Below are 18,139 nucleotides of genomic sequence, written 5' to 3' on the forward strand. Positions count from 1 at the left end.
ACATGCATCTCAGATAAAGTACTAAACGTACGAAACGCGGACAGTCCAGGTTTCCCGGTGTGGTGGACCCTCCCCTTGTCCTACAGCTTATGTATTTTTATGCTGTTGTCTTTCTGGGGTCTGACCGCTATATATGTTTGGATGTTTTCGCATAAGTGGAACTTAATGCAATCAGATACTCTCTCAAATTATACCATTTCAATATATATTTTTATATTTGGACTGACTGTACTTTAATTGCAGACTCTGTTATCCAGCTTCTATTGTGTGTTTGTAAAAGAGAATAGTTCAAAGCTTCCTAAACTTCAAAAACATAAATTATAGGGGTTTCTTTGTTTATGAGGGTTAATGAATTTCGTCATTTAACCAGATGGCAGGAAAATTAATTCATTATAGCCGTGATGTTTTCAACCAATGAACATTTTATGTAGCAGTTATGTGGTGATTATGGAAGAGTTTCTCTAAGGTGTAAATATTTATATAGTACTTTATTGTATGAGGCTTCATCAAATCTTTTAAATAATAAAGTCTACTAATTAGTTGTGTGTATATAATAAAATGAACACAAATCATATATAATCTCTTTAGCATTATATCCATTATATGCATTGATATTAAAGAAGCAGATCTGGATGATCATAGCTTGGTACCTCCTCTAAGGGCACCACTACATATTTAATCTTTTCACTCTTCACTAATTACGTTTATTTATATATACATTGTTCTCACTCTTACTGTGTATTGTGTTTTGACATTATTAGAAACATTTAAGAATTCCACTACATGGAAGAGGCAAAATACACATAACTTTTGTCTCCAATATTTAAAAACAAAGAAACAATATCTCCTATAAGCAATAGTTTAGGGAAAATCCTTCTATGAACCCAGTTTTGGGTACAGGGGCGGGAAAGTAGTTACGGCATTGCAATTATCTTTATATAAGTCCAAAATATCTCCAATAAATGTTGTTATGTAATCTAACCAAGGGAAAAAGCATCTTCTAATTGCATTACAAGTTTCAAATTATACAGGGATTAGGGAACCCTAAATATCTGGTTCTCATGTAACAATGTTTTGTACAGGGGGAGTGGTAGGTTAGAATAACCATAATACCATGGACCTAAATGATCCCAGACAGGACTACAGCAAACGTGTTTACCCAAAATAAAATAAACTGCACACTATTTTACAGGTCCTCCACAGATTCACGGCTTTAGCAAACCCTTAGTGTCTCCTGGCTAGCTCTTATGGCATCTGTTAAGATGAATTTACAACTCTGTTTCTTTTATTCATTCGAAACTTTACACATCCCCCTCCCTCACAGATTCTGACCTTCTGCAATGCAAGTCTATACATTTAGTTGTACGGAAACCACATGTACATAGATTCACCCTATAAATTCAAACCTAATCTGGTGGCCAATATCTACCAAATTTCATAAAATATGCTCAGGTAGCTCGGGTACAACACTCTGCAGACCAGTGAGTGGTCCTTAAACAATTTGGATTTGGGCTTACACAGCCTCCATGAAAAATGTTTCCTTTTATGGTAAAGTGTGTTTATGGTAAAGTTATCACCTGCTCTGTTAACGGAGCATTAATAAAACACAGGCAATTAACAGAGCAGGAGATACAATTAGCTAAATTAAGCACAGTGTACAATAAGGGAAACTTAAAAATAAATAGCCCTTTATCAAGAAGTGTGTGAGTCACACCCAGAGGAGTTGTGGCTAAGTTTGTATTAAAGTGATTTAAAAATACCGTTTTCTCGGGCTAGATCAAGTGGTCGGAGGAACAAGGTAGCACAGTTAGGATGCTGATTAGCACATAAGACAGCTTATTTTTGCTTATTAGCCTGTACCTTTATCCACCACAAGCTTCCCCAACAAATGGCGAGTGCCAAAGCTAAAGATACAACACAGGCATGCAATGTTTGCGGGGACTGACGTTCCCCTGCAATGCTTGGTAATTTAATTGGCCTCTTTAGTAACTTGTAAGCGACTGCATACTTCTTATGTCAATTGCTATGCTGACTATTCTAGTATGGGGTATTGTGAAATCCAAAAAATACCTCGATAGATGGCTGGTTTTAGTTAAAGATGGAGCACATATTGTTTTTCTTGTCATACTGTATAATGTTTACAAAATGTTACTCAAGATGGCTTCTGCGTAAGCCCAAAAGTTGAAGTACACTTGCTATTTCTATTGAGTGAAAAAAAAAGAATAAAAAAAAAAAAAAAAAAAAGAAAAGTAGGTTAGAGTTTTAACAGTGGAGCAATCCCGGTGGAAACCAATAGAATCGTTGGGAACATTGAATCGGATGTTATAGTGATTGTATCACTTTTAGAATGTTGACCCAATTTTCTATTCACAACACTTTTTTAGGTCTTCTATCAGAAGAATGTCTTTAGTTGGCTAGATTTGCAAACCTCAGTTTTTTTAAATGTGCATAGGGGTTTGGGATGTGATGTCTGTCATAAGGGAATCAATGCCACTGTAGTCAAGCTTTAAAATATAACAAGATATATATCTCTACTAAACAGAAGAGGTGAAACAAAAATAAATGTATATTATGTCAACTGTTCAGCTGAAAGTTTCAGACTTATTTGATCTTTAGATCAGTAAATTGTCATTCTACCGTAAAATTAGTTTAATATGTTAAAGTGACGCTATAGTCACCAGAACAACTCCAGTTTAATGTAGTTGTTCTGGTGAGTATAGTCAGTCCCTGAAGGCCTTTTGCAGTAAACACTGTCTTTTCCAAGAAAATACAGTGTTTACATTACAGCCTAGGGATACCTCCACTGGCCACTCCTGAGATGGCTGCTAGGGGGTGCTTACTGGGGCAGTGCTGCACACTATGCAGCACTGACATTCAGTATCTCCATCCTCTGCATGGGAAAGCATTGCGATTGGCTGAGATCATCACTTCTGATGATGTCGGCCAAGGAGACAGATCAGGGGCAGAGCCAGCAAAAGCAGACTGGAATAGAAGTACAAATTTACTATATTTAGGGGGATAAGGGGAGACAGGGGGGCTGCATAGTGTTTTTAACATTATAGGGTAGGGAATACATGCTTGTGTCCCTGAACCTATAGTGTTCATTTAAAGCTGTCCCACAGGCTAAAATAATTGCAAAGTTCCGAAAAAAATGTAATAAAATAAAAACAAAAAGATGATGTGTTATACCCAACTGCATCAATATTGAGTGCTAAACTCTAAGAAGTGCGCATCCATAAGCTAAGCAGCACGCTATACGTAGATTCAACATATTACGCCAAATTCTTCAGTGTTTTTCGGCCAGTCCAAAATAGTTGCAAAATAACATGTATATGTTGCATCATGCTGACATTTAACAAACTTAATTAAATAAATATTTTGGTGCTGAGCAATGTTTTTGTTACCAGCAAAAAACTATTTTCATATTGCATAGGCGTAGGTAGTGACAATCTGAGATGTTAAAGTTGCTTCAAGCCAATAGTTAATCAAATAGACATGCTGCCGGTACTTAAACAAAGTTAGTGTTTTAGATGGAAAGTGACTAACGTCCAAACTAAGATGGCAACCAAATTATGTCAAAATAGAGTGGAACAGACTAGAGGGACTGATTGGAAAAATATAATGTTTCAGCTTAACCCCTTAAGGACACATGACATGTGTGACATGTCATGATTCCCTTTTATTCCAGAAGCTTGGTCCTTAAGGGGTTAATAATAGGAAAAAAATCAGGCTAGCATAAATAGACACTGAAATTTATTGTACAATAAATTATTATTTATTTAGAAATAGGCAACTAAATGTCATGATGGAAATATAAAATTGTATAATTGTTTGGAAATAAATGTGAAACACTCAAATAAAAGTGACTTTAAAATGTATCAAACTGTAGTAACACCTCTGGGTAACATATTGACATATTATACATTTATTTTTATGTTTGTTGGGGGATATGTGTTTTGGAATAAAAAGGAACATTACTTTAAAAAAAAAAAAGTGATTTAAAGCGGCTCTGTCAAACTTAACGTTCTCCTATTGTTTCCTCATCATTTCCTCTCTCAGAATAGGTTCTTCTTTTCTACCTATCTTATCTAGTTTTCTTTAAAACATTAGACAAAGTAGGGACTACTTTGTCTTATTTATTTTCCTACGCTTGATCTTCTTTGACCAAAGGAGGAACTTAAGTCCGCTCCATTTCCTGTGGTCAAAGAAGATCTCTAGTTGCTTAATTTGCCATTTGAACATCATCATGTCATTTAGACAGGGCACCGGCGAATTCACCGAATTTCATCCTAACAATGTAAAAAGTTTGTTCATTCAGGTTAGAACGAAATCCATGCATTTTGTTTGGTTCGGAATTTAATTATAATGAATGAAATTCTGATCCGATTCGTGCCGCGGCATGTCCACAGGCTGCTCACTATTGAGCACGGGTAGAGATCCCAAGTAAAATATAATAAAGGGGGGAGGGGAAGAGTAAACCTGCTGTCTCCCCCCAGGCCCTCACCCCAAGTAAAAAAAAAAAAAAGGGAGGTGGGTGGTGGCAATAATAAAAAAAAAGGATGGGGCGATTTACTGCCTCCCCCTCTCCTACCCCCACTCATGAGTGCCTTAAGTCCCCGCTGCCATTTATCACTGCTGAGCACTGTTTAGTATACATGAGGCACTATTCTGGGGGGCATAAGGACACCAGAGGGCACTGTAGTGCTGGGAATACTGATTTGTACTCTTACCACTATAGAATCCCTTTGAAAATTGGTACCTGAGGAAGTCCCGAAAGAGGAAGAAACATATAGGACCATTGTTTACTTTTTATTCACTAAATATAGAAACATTTCTATTGTCTGTCCCACTGGAGTTTTTGTTGTTTTATATATAACGCTGCTACAAACTAACAAGAAGCACTTGTCGTAAAGTGTGAATAAAAGGAACACATCTGCCCAGGATTACAGCTGACCTCATTCACATGTACCAGTTTAGAGATTCAGTGTGGTCAAAGTTCAAGCGTACTGGCTTTCTTGAACGATCACTGTGCCTGCAGACAACGGCGAAATGCATGCACAAAACAAAACTTTTGAAGAAAATCATAAGTAACATCCAAACCTTCACAATCCACGCCCAACCCTTCACTGTCAAAATAGACAACCAAACCCTGCAACACCCCCTTGATGTAGCAAATGTCTTTAATGATTATTTTGTTGGACGTGCCACCACCCTGATTGCTAAGATAACAAATGACACTTGCTCTCAGATTACAAATGCAGATCAGGTCCTGCTAAACATGCAAAATCCTCATTTAGAGAAATCCAATTTTCACCATCCACCATTGTAGACCAGCTCAAAACCCAGCAATGTTGCTGAAGAGCAGTGCGCCGGAAATTGCTAAACCTGTCACTACTTTAATCAATGAATCCCTGGTGTCTGGATACATAGCCAAACTTTGGAAAACTGAAAGAGTAGTACCTATCCATAGGAGTTGTGACAATACTTTGTTATCAAACTATTGTCCGATTTCATTGCTTTCCGTAATGTCAAATATTTTGCAAAAATGCATTCACACGCAACTATGTGAATATTATCAACAATCTACTATCTGACCCCTGATCAATCAGGTTTTCATCCAAATCACTCAACTACAACTGATCTCTTTGTTTGCAATGACATCCAAACTGGCATGGAGCAAGGAGACTTAACTGGAGCTATTTTCCTTGATGGTGTATGCACCTGCACCATAAACCCACCGTAATAAACTTAAAGGAACACTATAGTCACCAAGACAACTTTAGCTCATTGACGCAGTTTTAGTGTATAAATCATGTCCCTTCAGTCTCACTGCTCAATCCTCTGCCATTTAGGAGTTAAATCACTTTGTTTATGCATCCTAGTCACACACCCCTGCTTGTTACTTGCACAGCCTTCCTAAACACTTCCTGGAAAGAGTCATCTAATGTTTATACTTCTAAAGTCTATTTAATTTAAAATGTCTTATCTCCTGCACTGTTAACAGCTGGCTAGATCCTATAGGAACCTGCTGTGTGTGATTGAAGTACAATTTAGAGAGCAGGAGATAAAACCGTTTAAAGTAAGTTACATTTGGTTGAAAGAGAATTTTTTTTTTCATGAACGCTGTGTGAGTCACAGCCAGGGAAGGTGTGGCTAGAGCTTGATGAACAGAAACAAACTTTATTTAACTCCTAAATTGCAGTGAATTGAGCAGTGAAACTTCAGAGGAATGATCTACACACCAAAACTGCTTAATTAAGCTAAAGTTGTTTTTATGGCTATAGTGTCCATTAGTGTCATATGTGCTTAAAGTTTTGACAGATGCCAGAAGCCTCATGTGTGAAATGAGATAAGGATCCTGCAAACTTTAAATTGTTTCTAGCATAGTATTATTAATTAGTATTCAATTATTTAACAATGTTATAAGTAACATTTCTTTTCGGGTACAGCTTCTAAATAATATTGGGGAATATTCATTAAACTGTAATTTGAATAAGTGTTTACATCCTCTAGATCAGTGGTTCTGAACCTTTTTTTTACTTGTGCAGTCCTTGGCAGCCCATTTCCATAAATTGTACCCCTTATATTAGCAAAATGTTTGTAATTAATATAGTTGCTGTTATTTTAAATGTAGATTTTCTCTTTGCTCAGTCTTCCCTTTTTCTCCACTCTAGACTTCCCTGCTTCTACTCTGCATCAGACTTTCCCTACTTCTTCTCTGCTCCAGGCTTTCCCTGCTTCTCCTCTGCCCCAGGTCCACCAGCTTCTAGACACTGCCCCTGCTTCTCCTCATATTAGTATATATTGTGCAGACACACACTGACACACAGTGTGTCAGTAACTATGTAACATGCAGATACACCTATACAAACACTGACACACATACAGACACATACACTGATTCACAGATGTACAGACACAGATATGACACACATACACAGACATACAGAAACACACTGATCCAGATACACAGATACAAACCCTACCTTCCTACTTTTTGGATGCACATGGGTGGCTTCTACTGGCTGGGACTGTTGGAGTTAGGGTCTTGTACTGCTAGTATGCCTCCTTGTCTTGCTCCCGCACGGTGCTCTGTGTTAGCTCCCAGTGTTGCAATCATTAAAAAAGCCAAGTTGCACTGTTAATGAACCGAAGTGAACAACCGGGCCCCTGATGTCCTTCAGGTGGCTCTAAGTGCATGGGCCACCCAATGGGCCCACTCATTCTGATAATTTGTTTTACACGTACCACTGTGGGGACAGGATCGTACCCCTGGGGGTACATGTATCACAGCATGGTAACCGCTGCTCTAGATTGTAAGCTCGTTTGAGCAGGGTCCTCATCAACCTATTGTTCCTGTAACATTTTGAAATTGCATAATTTATTGTGATAATTTAACCCTTTATATTATTGTAATTGGTTCAGCTACATATGCAAGTTCTGCAGCTAAGAAAAAGTAGAATTGTAAGGCGTTAAGAAGGGAATTCTGCAAAAAATATTTTTGCCTATGAATTATTAATGGTCACGTGAGAGCTAGTTACATGTGAACTTTTTTCTTACTCCCTTTAAACCCTCTTTACCATTCACACTGTGAATACCAGAATCCTGCACTTGTGAGAATATATATATATTATTTTTAGCATAATATATTCATTTTATTATCAGCATCCCAGAGGGAGCATGGTGTAGAGATGTAATTTAAAGGAACATTATAGTCACCTAAGCAACTTTAGCTTAATGAAGCAGTTTGTGTGTGTATATCATGCTATCATGCCTCTCAGGTTTCACTGCATTTATAAGTTAAATAACTTTGTTTCTGTTTATGCAGCCCTTGTCACCACCTCCCCTGGCTATGATTGACAGAGCCGGCATGAAATAAAAAAACAAAACTGGTTTCACTTTCAATCAGATGTAATTTACCTTAAACAATTGTATCTCTTTCGCTGTAAATTGAACTTTAATCACATACAGGAGGCTCTTGCAGGGTCTAGCAAGCTATTCACATAGCAGGGGATAAGAAAAACTAAATTAAACAGAACTTGCAATAAAGGAAGGGAAAACTGTAGATGACTCTTTAAAGGAAGTGTTTAGGGGGGCTGTGCAAGTCACATGCCGGGAGGTGTTACTAGGGTTCAAAAACAAAGTGATTTAACTCCTAAATGGCAGAGAATTGAGCAGTGAGACTGCAGGGGCATGATCTATACACCAAAACTGCTTCATTGAGCTAAAGTTGTTTTGGTGTTCCTTTAAATTACATCTCTACACCATGCACCCTCGTCTGGGATGCTGATAATAAAATTAATATATTTAATTTAATCACATAGCTCACATAACGAGGTAAGCTTATATTATAAATATATACACATACATACATACATATACATATAAATACATATACATACACACACAGTTCCCAATTCTGAGTATAGTCCATGAAACATGAATAATGATATACCATACAAAAAGTAGCAGTTCATGCTGTGTCAGTACTGATCTTGTTATATAATGTGTTCTCTTGGATATCACATCTGCCTATGTTAGGAAAATCTGTTGTAGGATACTTAGTGGGCTCAAACCCATGTTAGACAAAAAAAATGTTAGAGCATTTCACAGGATTGCAGAAAGGAATATTTGGATTGTTCTTTATGAATACATATGATGTATTTGCTTCTGATCATTAAGATCAGAAAACACAATATATTAACGAATAAATACAATCCTTACTCATATTCTGTTTCCAAATTGTTTTATTATAGCTAAGCCACTACATGAACTGTACATCTATCCATAAAAACATGTAGTGAACAAAAATATAGATAAGACAAGTTAGATATTGCTTTCATTTTTCATTACTGTAAATTAATGGTTCCTTTTTTTTTTTTACCTTGAGTACCCCTTGTCAGCCCATTTCCATAAATAGTACATCTCATTTTAGCAGCATGTTTGTAATTATTATAGTTGCGGTTATTTCAAAATTTGGACACATACAGTTACACATACTGACACACACAGATATACACACTGACACACATATAAATGTACAGACAGACACAAACAAACACTGCCACACATACTGATACACAGACAAATATATGCAAACACTGACATACATGTAGATGAACAGATACAAACATTGCTTCACATGCAGATACACACACAGATACAGTGACATACACACAGTTGCACAGACACACTGATACACGTGCAGATACAAACACTGACACACATACAGATACAGACACACAGATACATGTACTGATACAGAGAAGTAGACACACAGATACAAACACTCCCACACAAGCAGATATATAGACACACAGATGCAAACATTGACACGCATGCAGTTGCAGAGACACAGTGATAAACATACTGACACACATGCAGATACATACACAGATATTACACACATGCAGTTGCACAGAAACACGAATATGAATAGGAAATAGATAGAGGATTAAAGAGCTACAAAGAGCTCAGCTGTATTCAGCATGGACGGTACATTCCCCGTCTCAGGATATATCTTTTTTGGTAGTAATAGTATATCTCCAAGATAAGTGCGATATGGAATGACAAAAATGAAAACATCCAATGGCGCAGTATAAACAAATGGATGACCATTCACAAAATAAGGTAGATATTCTACTCACATGCAGCAGAGCATATGACCTGCTCTGGTGTGATACAGCTCTGGTGGTACAATCCCCACCTGGGATGTGTGGAATCAAGAAGCCAGAAGGGTATAAAGTAAATTCCCAAATAAATTTTAAAAAAAAATTAAAATAAAAGTATTTAAACTTTATTACAATTACAAATTAACAAATAAAATCAATATAGCAACAAAGACTTTAAATGTATAAAATAAGGCTGATGCACTAAGTGACTATTCTCATGAATCCTTTTGGTGAAACTCAAAGTGTGGTTATATAGCCTTATTTTATACTTTTATAGTCTTTGCTGCTATATTGATTTTATGCTTGTGGGTCAACAAACCCACAGTATATACCTGTATTTCCAAAACAGCATGTCCTAGAAGCTTCTGAGGCAGGGTCGATATACAAGTTACTAACTTATGATACACAGGTACACACACACACCAGCATCATGATTAAAGGGACACTATAGGCACCCAGACTTCTTCAGCCGCGGGGAGACTGGTACAGCGTGAAAAAAGGGGAGTATAAACACAATTCCTATGGGATCGGAGGGGGGTGGTCACCTAAACACACACACACACACACAATGATAGACATCTTTGACTACCTTTGGGAGAGCTGGCGTTGATCGTTTTTTCCTGAGGTCTAGTGTGCAGCCGGCTGGGGGACAGTGCTTTGCTCCATCAAGCTTGCATCGCTTAGTAATGTGGTGCCAGAGTTACGTCATATTCCGGCTACAGCACAACTAAGCAGTGCACGAGGGAGCAGAGCAGGGAGATCACAGCTTCCTCACCGTCAGCCTACAAACGCACAGCCGCCTGCCAACCCGCCTCGGAGGGAATGGGCTTACAAATCCCAGATGCCAGGACTAAATTTCTGGTCGACATGTTGACCTGGGATTTGTTGAGCCCTGCCCTCTAGCGTTAAAAACATTTAGGTGGCTTGTCGCGTAGATCCATTGGTGCTGGTCCCATCCCCGATTTGCCTCCATTACGGAGATCATCAGAATTGATTATCTCAGCCAATCCAATGCTTTCCCCCAGTAAGCATTTCTAGTTGCCGTGTGAGTAGTCACTAGAGGTGTTTCTAGGCTGTAATATAAATGCTGCCTTTCTGAGAAAGGCAGTGTTTACAGCAAAATGACTGCAGGAAGGGACTATACTCACCAGAACAACTGTAGTTGTTCTGGTGACTATAGTGCCCCTTTAATTATTATCGTAAGTCATTTAATACTAAAAAATAGCCAACATATCTTTATTTCCCATCTATCTGACATGTGATATACTAAGTCTTAACCCATAATTGCCCATGGATTAAAGATGGTAATTCTGAATATTGTGTTTACATAATGAGTGCATGGATTTCATGGTCTATATTGTGTCTGCATTCTTCAAGCTCAACTCAATAAAAACATTAAAAAGAAGGTGTAAGGCACACAACAGGCGTGGGCCTGGTTATTACTGATTAACTTCAAGGTGACGGAATTTTATGAACATGTCATTCAAGAGCGTATGAACCTTTAAATAATTTAGATATCCACCCTTTAACAAAGAGAAAATAATTCACATATTGCAGATATTATGTAAATAAAGCCATGAGATATTTAAGATTATGTTGAGTGAAAGATCAATAGAATATAGAAAAACATAACCCTTAAAAGCTACCACAATTATGAGTCATTTTAATCACATTCAAAACAAGCTGCATTTACAGGAACACTATAAGTTCAGGAATACAAATTCTGATGATGTCAGTCAAGGAGGCGAGGTGGAGGCGGGCCAGCGCGGCCTCATCAACATCAGAATTGATGATCTCAGCCAATCACAATGCTTTCCCATAGAAAAGCAACGGAATGGCTGAGATTGTTCATTCTGATGATCTCAGCCAAGGAGGCGGGGTCAAACAAACAATGCATCTCTATGAGGAGCGTTCAGCATCTCCATACAGAGCGTATAGACGCTGAATGGCAGTGCTGCACACTTCTAATGGCTGTCAGAAGAGTGGCCACTAGAGGTGTTTCTAGGCAGCAATGCAAACACTGCCTTTTCTCTGAACTATACTCACATTAACCTGTAGTTCTTCTGGTGACTATAGTGTCGCTTTAAGCTAAAGTTGTTTTGGTGACGATAGTATTCCTTTAAATCACTGTACCAAGGCAGACTTATCCCCAAATTGATATATATTAATATTAATTGATATATATTATAAATTTATATATATTAGTATTAAAATACACTTAGAATGTATTTTCCTACAGCACCACAATTCTGGAATAACCTCAGGGACAAAGCCAAATCTTCATTCAATCTAAAATCTTTAAGAGATCTATGGCAATATACCTCAGCCTTACAAGGAATGTAGTGTGTGCATGTGGGATCCAGAGTTTGTATGTCAGGAATGTAGTATGTGTAGGTGGTGCAGTGTGTGTGTGTGTGTGTAGGAGGTCTAGTGTGTAAAGGACCCAGAGTGTGTGTGTAGAGGATTCAGAGTGTATATTTTATGTTTAGACGTATTGTATGTGTGAGGGGCATGTATTATGTGTTTGGTGTATGTGTGAAGGGTACAGCATGTGTGTGTGAGGGGTGCAGTGTGTGTGTGTGTGTGTAAGATGGGTGCTGCGTGTGTGAGGGTGTTCTTATCTGCCGTCACATTTTATGATTCTAATTGTCTTTGTCTGTTAACTCAGTGAGGGTTAATTTATACAATCTAAATATACAGTTGCAAGAAAAAGTATGTGAACCCTTTGGAATGATATGGATTTCTGCACAAATTGGTCATAAAATGTGATCTGATCATCATCTAAGTCACAAACAAAACATTGATGCACGTTTACAGTTTGCACAAGAGCACCTGGATGTTCCACAGCAGTACTGGCAAAATATTCTGTGGACAGATAAAAACCAAAGTTGAGTTGTTTGGAAGAAACACACAACACTATGTGTGGCGAAAAAGAGGCACAGCACACCAACATCAAAACCTCATCCCAACTGTGAAGTATGGTGGTGGGGGTATCATGGTTTGGGGCTGCTTTGCTGCATCAGGGCCTGGACGGATTGCGATCATTGAAGGAAAAATGAATTCCCAAGTTTATCAAGACATTTTGCAGGAGAACTTAAGGCCATCTGTCTACCAGCTGAAGCTCAACAGAAGATGGGTGTTGCAACAGGACAATGACTCAAAGCATAGAAGTAAATCAACAACAGGATGGCTTAAACAGAAGAAAATACGCCTTCTGAAGTGGCCCAGTCAGGGTCCTGACCTCAACCCGATTGAGATGCTGTGGCATGACCTCAAGAAAGCGATTCACACCAGACATCCCAAGAATATTGCTGAACTGAAACAGTTCTGTAAAGAGGAATGGTCAAGAATTACTCCTGACCGTTGTGCACGTCTGATCTGCAACTACAGGAAACATTTGGTTGAAGTTATTGCTGCCAAAGGAGGTTCAACCAGTTATTAAATCCAAGGGTTCACATACTTTTTCCACATGCACTGTGAATGTTTACATGGTGTGTTCAATAAAAACATGGCAACATTTCATTCTTTGTGTGTTATTAGTTTAAGCAGACTGTGATTGTCTATTGTTGTGACTTAGATTATGATCAGATCACATTTTATGACCAATTTGTGCAGAAATCCATATCATCCCAAAGGGTTCACATACTTTTTCTTGCAACTGTATATATATATATATATATATATATATATATATATATATATATATATATATATATATATATATATATAGTGTTAATACAAGAGCAAAAATCAGGTCTCAAGATTATTCTGAGAACGGACAGCAACTAAAATAGCCTGGGTCCCCGCTCAGAACTCAAGCTGGTTTTAGCCCATCTTGTGCCATTACAGAGAGAACATATCTGAAGCATATCAGACTGGTCCCACCCATACCGGCAGTCCAGATCCGAAATGCCAGCAAGTTCTCTCTGCACGAGAGACACAGCAACCCCAGACAATCGTTTCATAGCTGGTATCTCTCTAGGCACCGTGAGCAAGGGGTCCACGTCTGTTTCAGAGATGTTCTCACTGTAATAGCACAAGATGAGCTAAAACCAGCTTGAGATCTGTATGCTGCAAACACAGATTAAAAGGAATCAATGTTTAAAATGGAATGAGGCAAAAATGTGATTCTTTGTTAAACTAATTTGCATATGCCCACCCAGAATCCTTTGTGGTTGTAACATCACTGCAGATTTGGGATTTCTGTGGGAAAAGCAAGTCTTATGGCTTGACTGGTGTACAGATTTGTGTTTAACATTGTATTAACTATCCACAGACTTCAGGTGGAAGGGGTTTTCAATCACAATTTTTCCCCACCATAACCTATTTGGATTTTGATTTTGTATATGTGTGAGAGTGTGCTGTGTGTGAGGGTGCTGTTTGTGAATGTCTGTTTAAATATATGTATTTTTTAAAATGGTTTTAAAAACAAAACAACAACTTTATATCCCTCCCCCCCTTCTTACCTTTAGCCCGGTATGCCCGATGGCCAGTCCGGGCCTGATTAAAAAAAACCTTTTGTGGGATGGCATAGCACAAGCTTTGTCGGAAAGAGATTAACTATAAACATACATCTCCCACTGTAATCTTAGGGGTGTGAATGTGTCCAAGGGCAGGGCTGTTCTGAAAATTATTAGGTGACAACACATTTTGCAACTAAAATGTAATTTAGAACAAGAAAAAAAAGTATCTTATTTACACAGACTGATTTCTAAGAACATTTATTGTAGTATAAACACACAATACTATGAGTATTATTGCTGTGGAGCTGTTATACACTCAGACACACCAGCAATATGAAGCTACTAGAAAAGAGGGACATTAGGATTTGGGCCCAAACAGGGACTATCCCTCTTAAACACATTTGGGAGGTATGACATATCTGTGTATGAGGACATTACTGTCTTGCTTGAAGAAAGGCTTGACCAATACAGCACTGTGATTTGTTAGTTTCTGAGCCAACCAACTTTGAATTTCAGTTTGTGTGAAGCCCTCTAGGCAAGAGTGTGTGATGGGGTTTGTTAGTATTTATGTAATGGCTTAAGGACCCCTGAACTCATGAGGGACAAGAGATGAGTCTGCTCCTTCCCCTAGCCCTATTAGGCACCAGGGGGCATGATGATATTGAAACTTCTTGCGGTAATTACACATTTAGGGTTAGAGCACGAGGCATCGTCTGGATGATATAAATTACCCTGCACCTAACAGCCACGAGGTGAAGAAAGTGGTGAGCCCATATATTTTATTAATGTCATTGCTAATTAGCTCTGTCTCAGGGAATCAAAGTCAAACAGCTTTCTATAATTACAAGCTGGGGCCACATTGATCCACGTGCATATTAATTTAAATATTTAATTTTCACCTTAAATTCCACAGACAACAGCAGTCCATTGCATTGCTGTCCACTGCAGCACTGGAAAAGCGGTCACAGAACCAGTTTGGTTGTTTATTTTTAATTCTATATTTATATAATTATAATAATAATAATAATAATAATAATAATAATAATAACGTATTGCTGATTGCAGCTATATTATTAAACACCTATTATTTTTCCTGCATTGTGCAAGGCCTGCATTTACTCCGGGAAAGTAATTACACTGATGGAAAAAAGTTGAGAATTGGACAGTAAATATCACTGATCTTTTAATTTACTTCCATGTGTAACTCACAGATTTACAATCATTAAGTAAATGGACATACAATTTGTTAAATATAGGAGATAAGTAAAAATTATAGTAAAACGCCTTGGATGTGAGTTCCCATTTACGTGATTTCAGGATAATTCCCTTCTGGGAATGACTAGCCACAAGTCCTTATCTGTAGTTATAGAAGAATTTCCTTTCAGACTTTTATGATTTTATCCATATATGGGTATATTAGCCCCTCCTTCTCACACTCTGTTTAGGCTTGTGAGGTCACTGGAAGCACCATATACATCACAAAGGCTAGGTAAACACTTAGCAGAATTCTAAGCAACATGAGCTGGGATCACAAGCTGGGTGCCATGGTTTCTCTGAATTTGTTAATGATAAGATACTGATATTTATTAGATTTTTAGGGAGGACGGAAAAAACGTACTTGCTTATATATTTGATGGTTAGAATGCCTCCCAACATTGGGAAGTAAGAGATCAGAATAGTTGGAAGGGCCTTCAGTGGTATGTTGCCAGTGACAGGACTCCTTGAAAAGAGGTAACCCCACCCACTTAAGGCTGGTCCCCAACCTATAGGATCTTGCAGAGAAGCGTTCTTTGCAGGGTCCTAGTGTCCATTCACAGCACAATCACATCTAACTATGCCCTACGGACAATTCCCTGGTGTCCCCAGATATGGGAACCTAGGAAACTAAATCAAGATAGCAGGAAAGTACCCAGAGATGGGGATTGTTGGGGGGCCCTGGGTTAGTGTTAATATCATCTGACGGGGTCTTATAATTTAGGCCAGTTAGGGGACTGGCTGAGGCCTCATACTTGCTGGATCCTCATCTCCTAGTGCAGGCTTCCTCAAACTCCGGCCCTCCAGATGTTGCTGAACTACAACTCCCATGATTCTCAGCCTATTTAACTCATAGAATCATGGGAGTTGTAATCAGCAACATCTGGAGGGCCGGAGTTTGAGGAAGCATGCTGAAGGAGATGAGGATCAAGCAAGTATGAGGCCTGAGCCAGAAGCAAGAACTACAACTCCCATGATTCTATGAATTAAATAGATAGGCTGAGAATCATGGGAGTTGTAGTTCAGCAACATCTGAAGGGCCGGAGTTTGGGGAAGCCTGTCCTAGAGCCACTTAACAGGGACATATGTTACATCACTGAAGCTGAAACCCAAAGTGTGTACTATGTTTCTACTACATTTCCTATTGATAGAATACTACTATTATTAGGTTTTAGGCAGAACAAAAAAATTCCTTTGATTTATATATATTTAATGGTTAGTGTATTTAGTATTTAAACACAGTTTTGTTTTTTATTGGTGAAGTAAACCTTTAAAAGGTATATCAAGAGATGAATTTGTAATCAAATAATTACTAAGAGCCATGCTAATTTTAACTAGTTAAAAATACATTCTAAGCACCAAAACAACTTTACTGTAATTAAACAGTTTGGGTGTACAGATCATGCCCCATGCAGTCTTCCTGCTCAGTTATCTGTCATTTAGGAGTTAAAGGGACACTATAGTCATCTGAACAACTTCAGCTTAATGAGGTTGTTCTGGTGAGAACTATATAGCTCCCTGCAGCCTCTCTCATGTAAACCTCCAGTTGCAGTCACTCAGAGTGAACCAGAGGAACTTCTGAGTTGATGGAGGCACAATATGCCTCCATCCACTCAGATCTGCTGTCAGCAGAGCACAGGGCAGCACTGTGCACAACTTCCTGTGATTCAGCATCTCCTCCCTCTGCATGCAGACACTGAACTTTCCTCATAGAGATTAATTGATTCAATTCATCTCTATGAGGAAATGCTGATTGGCCAGGGCTGTGTTTGAATCATGCTGGCTCTGCCCCTGATCTGCCTCTTTGTCAGTCTCAGCCAATCCTATGGGGAAGCACTGTGATCAGGCTACCACATGTCAGCAGACTGCTTGTTTTTCTGAGTCAGAACAGCATGCAGATTTACAGCTTCAGGCTTGAATACAGTAAGATTTTTACTATATTTATAGAAGCATGAGGGGCCCGGGGGGCTGGATGGTGGTGTTAACACGCTAGGGTCAGGAATACATGTTTGTGTTCCTGACCCTATAGTGATTCTTTAACTCATTTTTGTTTTTGTTTATACAGCCCTAGCCACATAACCCTGCCTGTGACTCGCATAGCCTGAATGAACATACATGTTTAATTTTCAATGGTATCTTACAGCATTTGGTATACATTGGTGTCGCTATAAGAGAGTCCACCAGAGCTTAAGAAGTCAAGAACAATTAATTCTCTGTTGCCTTATATCATTATTATTATTATTATTGGTATTTATTTGAAATCAACTAATTCGGCAGCGCTTTACAATATTATAAAGGGGGGGGGGGGAGGGAATTTACAATATCAATGTTGTCCCTCCTTTGCATTCCCATGCAATAGGAAACGCTTGCTCTCACTCCCCTCCCTGGAGAGAGCTGAAACTAGGACTGGTAATACACAGTCCAAGATATTTTACTGCCCACAGTAAAATACAACCTGGTTCACTAAACATTAAATTGGGCTGTGTACAAACTGGAACTAGATTATAAACAGACTGCTGCAACAGTATGATTGCCATCAATCATCCTATGTGATTATTGGAACTATGGGTAGGGCATAAGATATTTACCCCACAACATCCTGCAGGACATGGTTTATCAGATAAGATTAGTCCACATAGCTGAGGAAGAAAACTCCTGAGTTTTAGGGTAAGGGTAGGGGGTGGCAATGCATAGAAGGATTCCTTCAAGCTAAGTTATTTTTTGGGGGGAGGGGGAGTGGGGGAAGTGTGG

At 38.5% G+C, this 18,139-nt stretch overlaps 1 protein-coding gene across 1 annotated transcript in view; it reads right to left on the bottom strand.

The window, feature by feature from the left end:
• MCF2L (MCF.2 cell line derived transforming sequence like) overlaps window positions 1-18,139 on the bottom strand; it is a 266,548-nt gene that overhangs the window by 84,355 nt on the left and 164,054 nt on the right. The gene's annotated exons all lie outside the window — the stretch shown is intronic.

Source organism: Pelobates fuscus, chromosome 1, assembly GCF_036172605.1.
Source record: "Pelobates fuscus isolate aPelFus1 chromosome 1, aPelFus1.pri, whole genome shotgun sequence".
NCBI classification, from domain to species: Eukaryota; Metazoa; Chordata; class Amphibia; order Anura; family Pelobatidae; genus Pelobates; species Pelobates fuscus.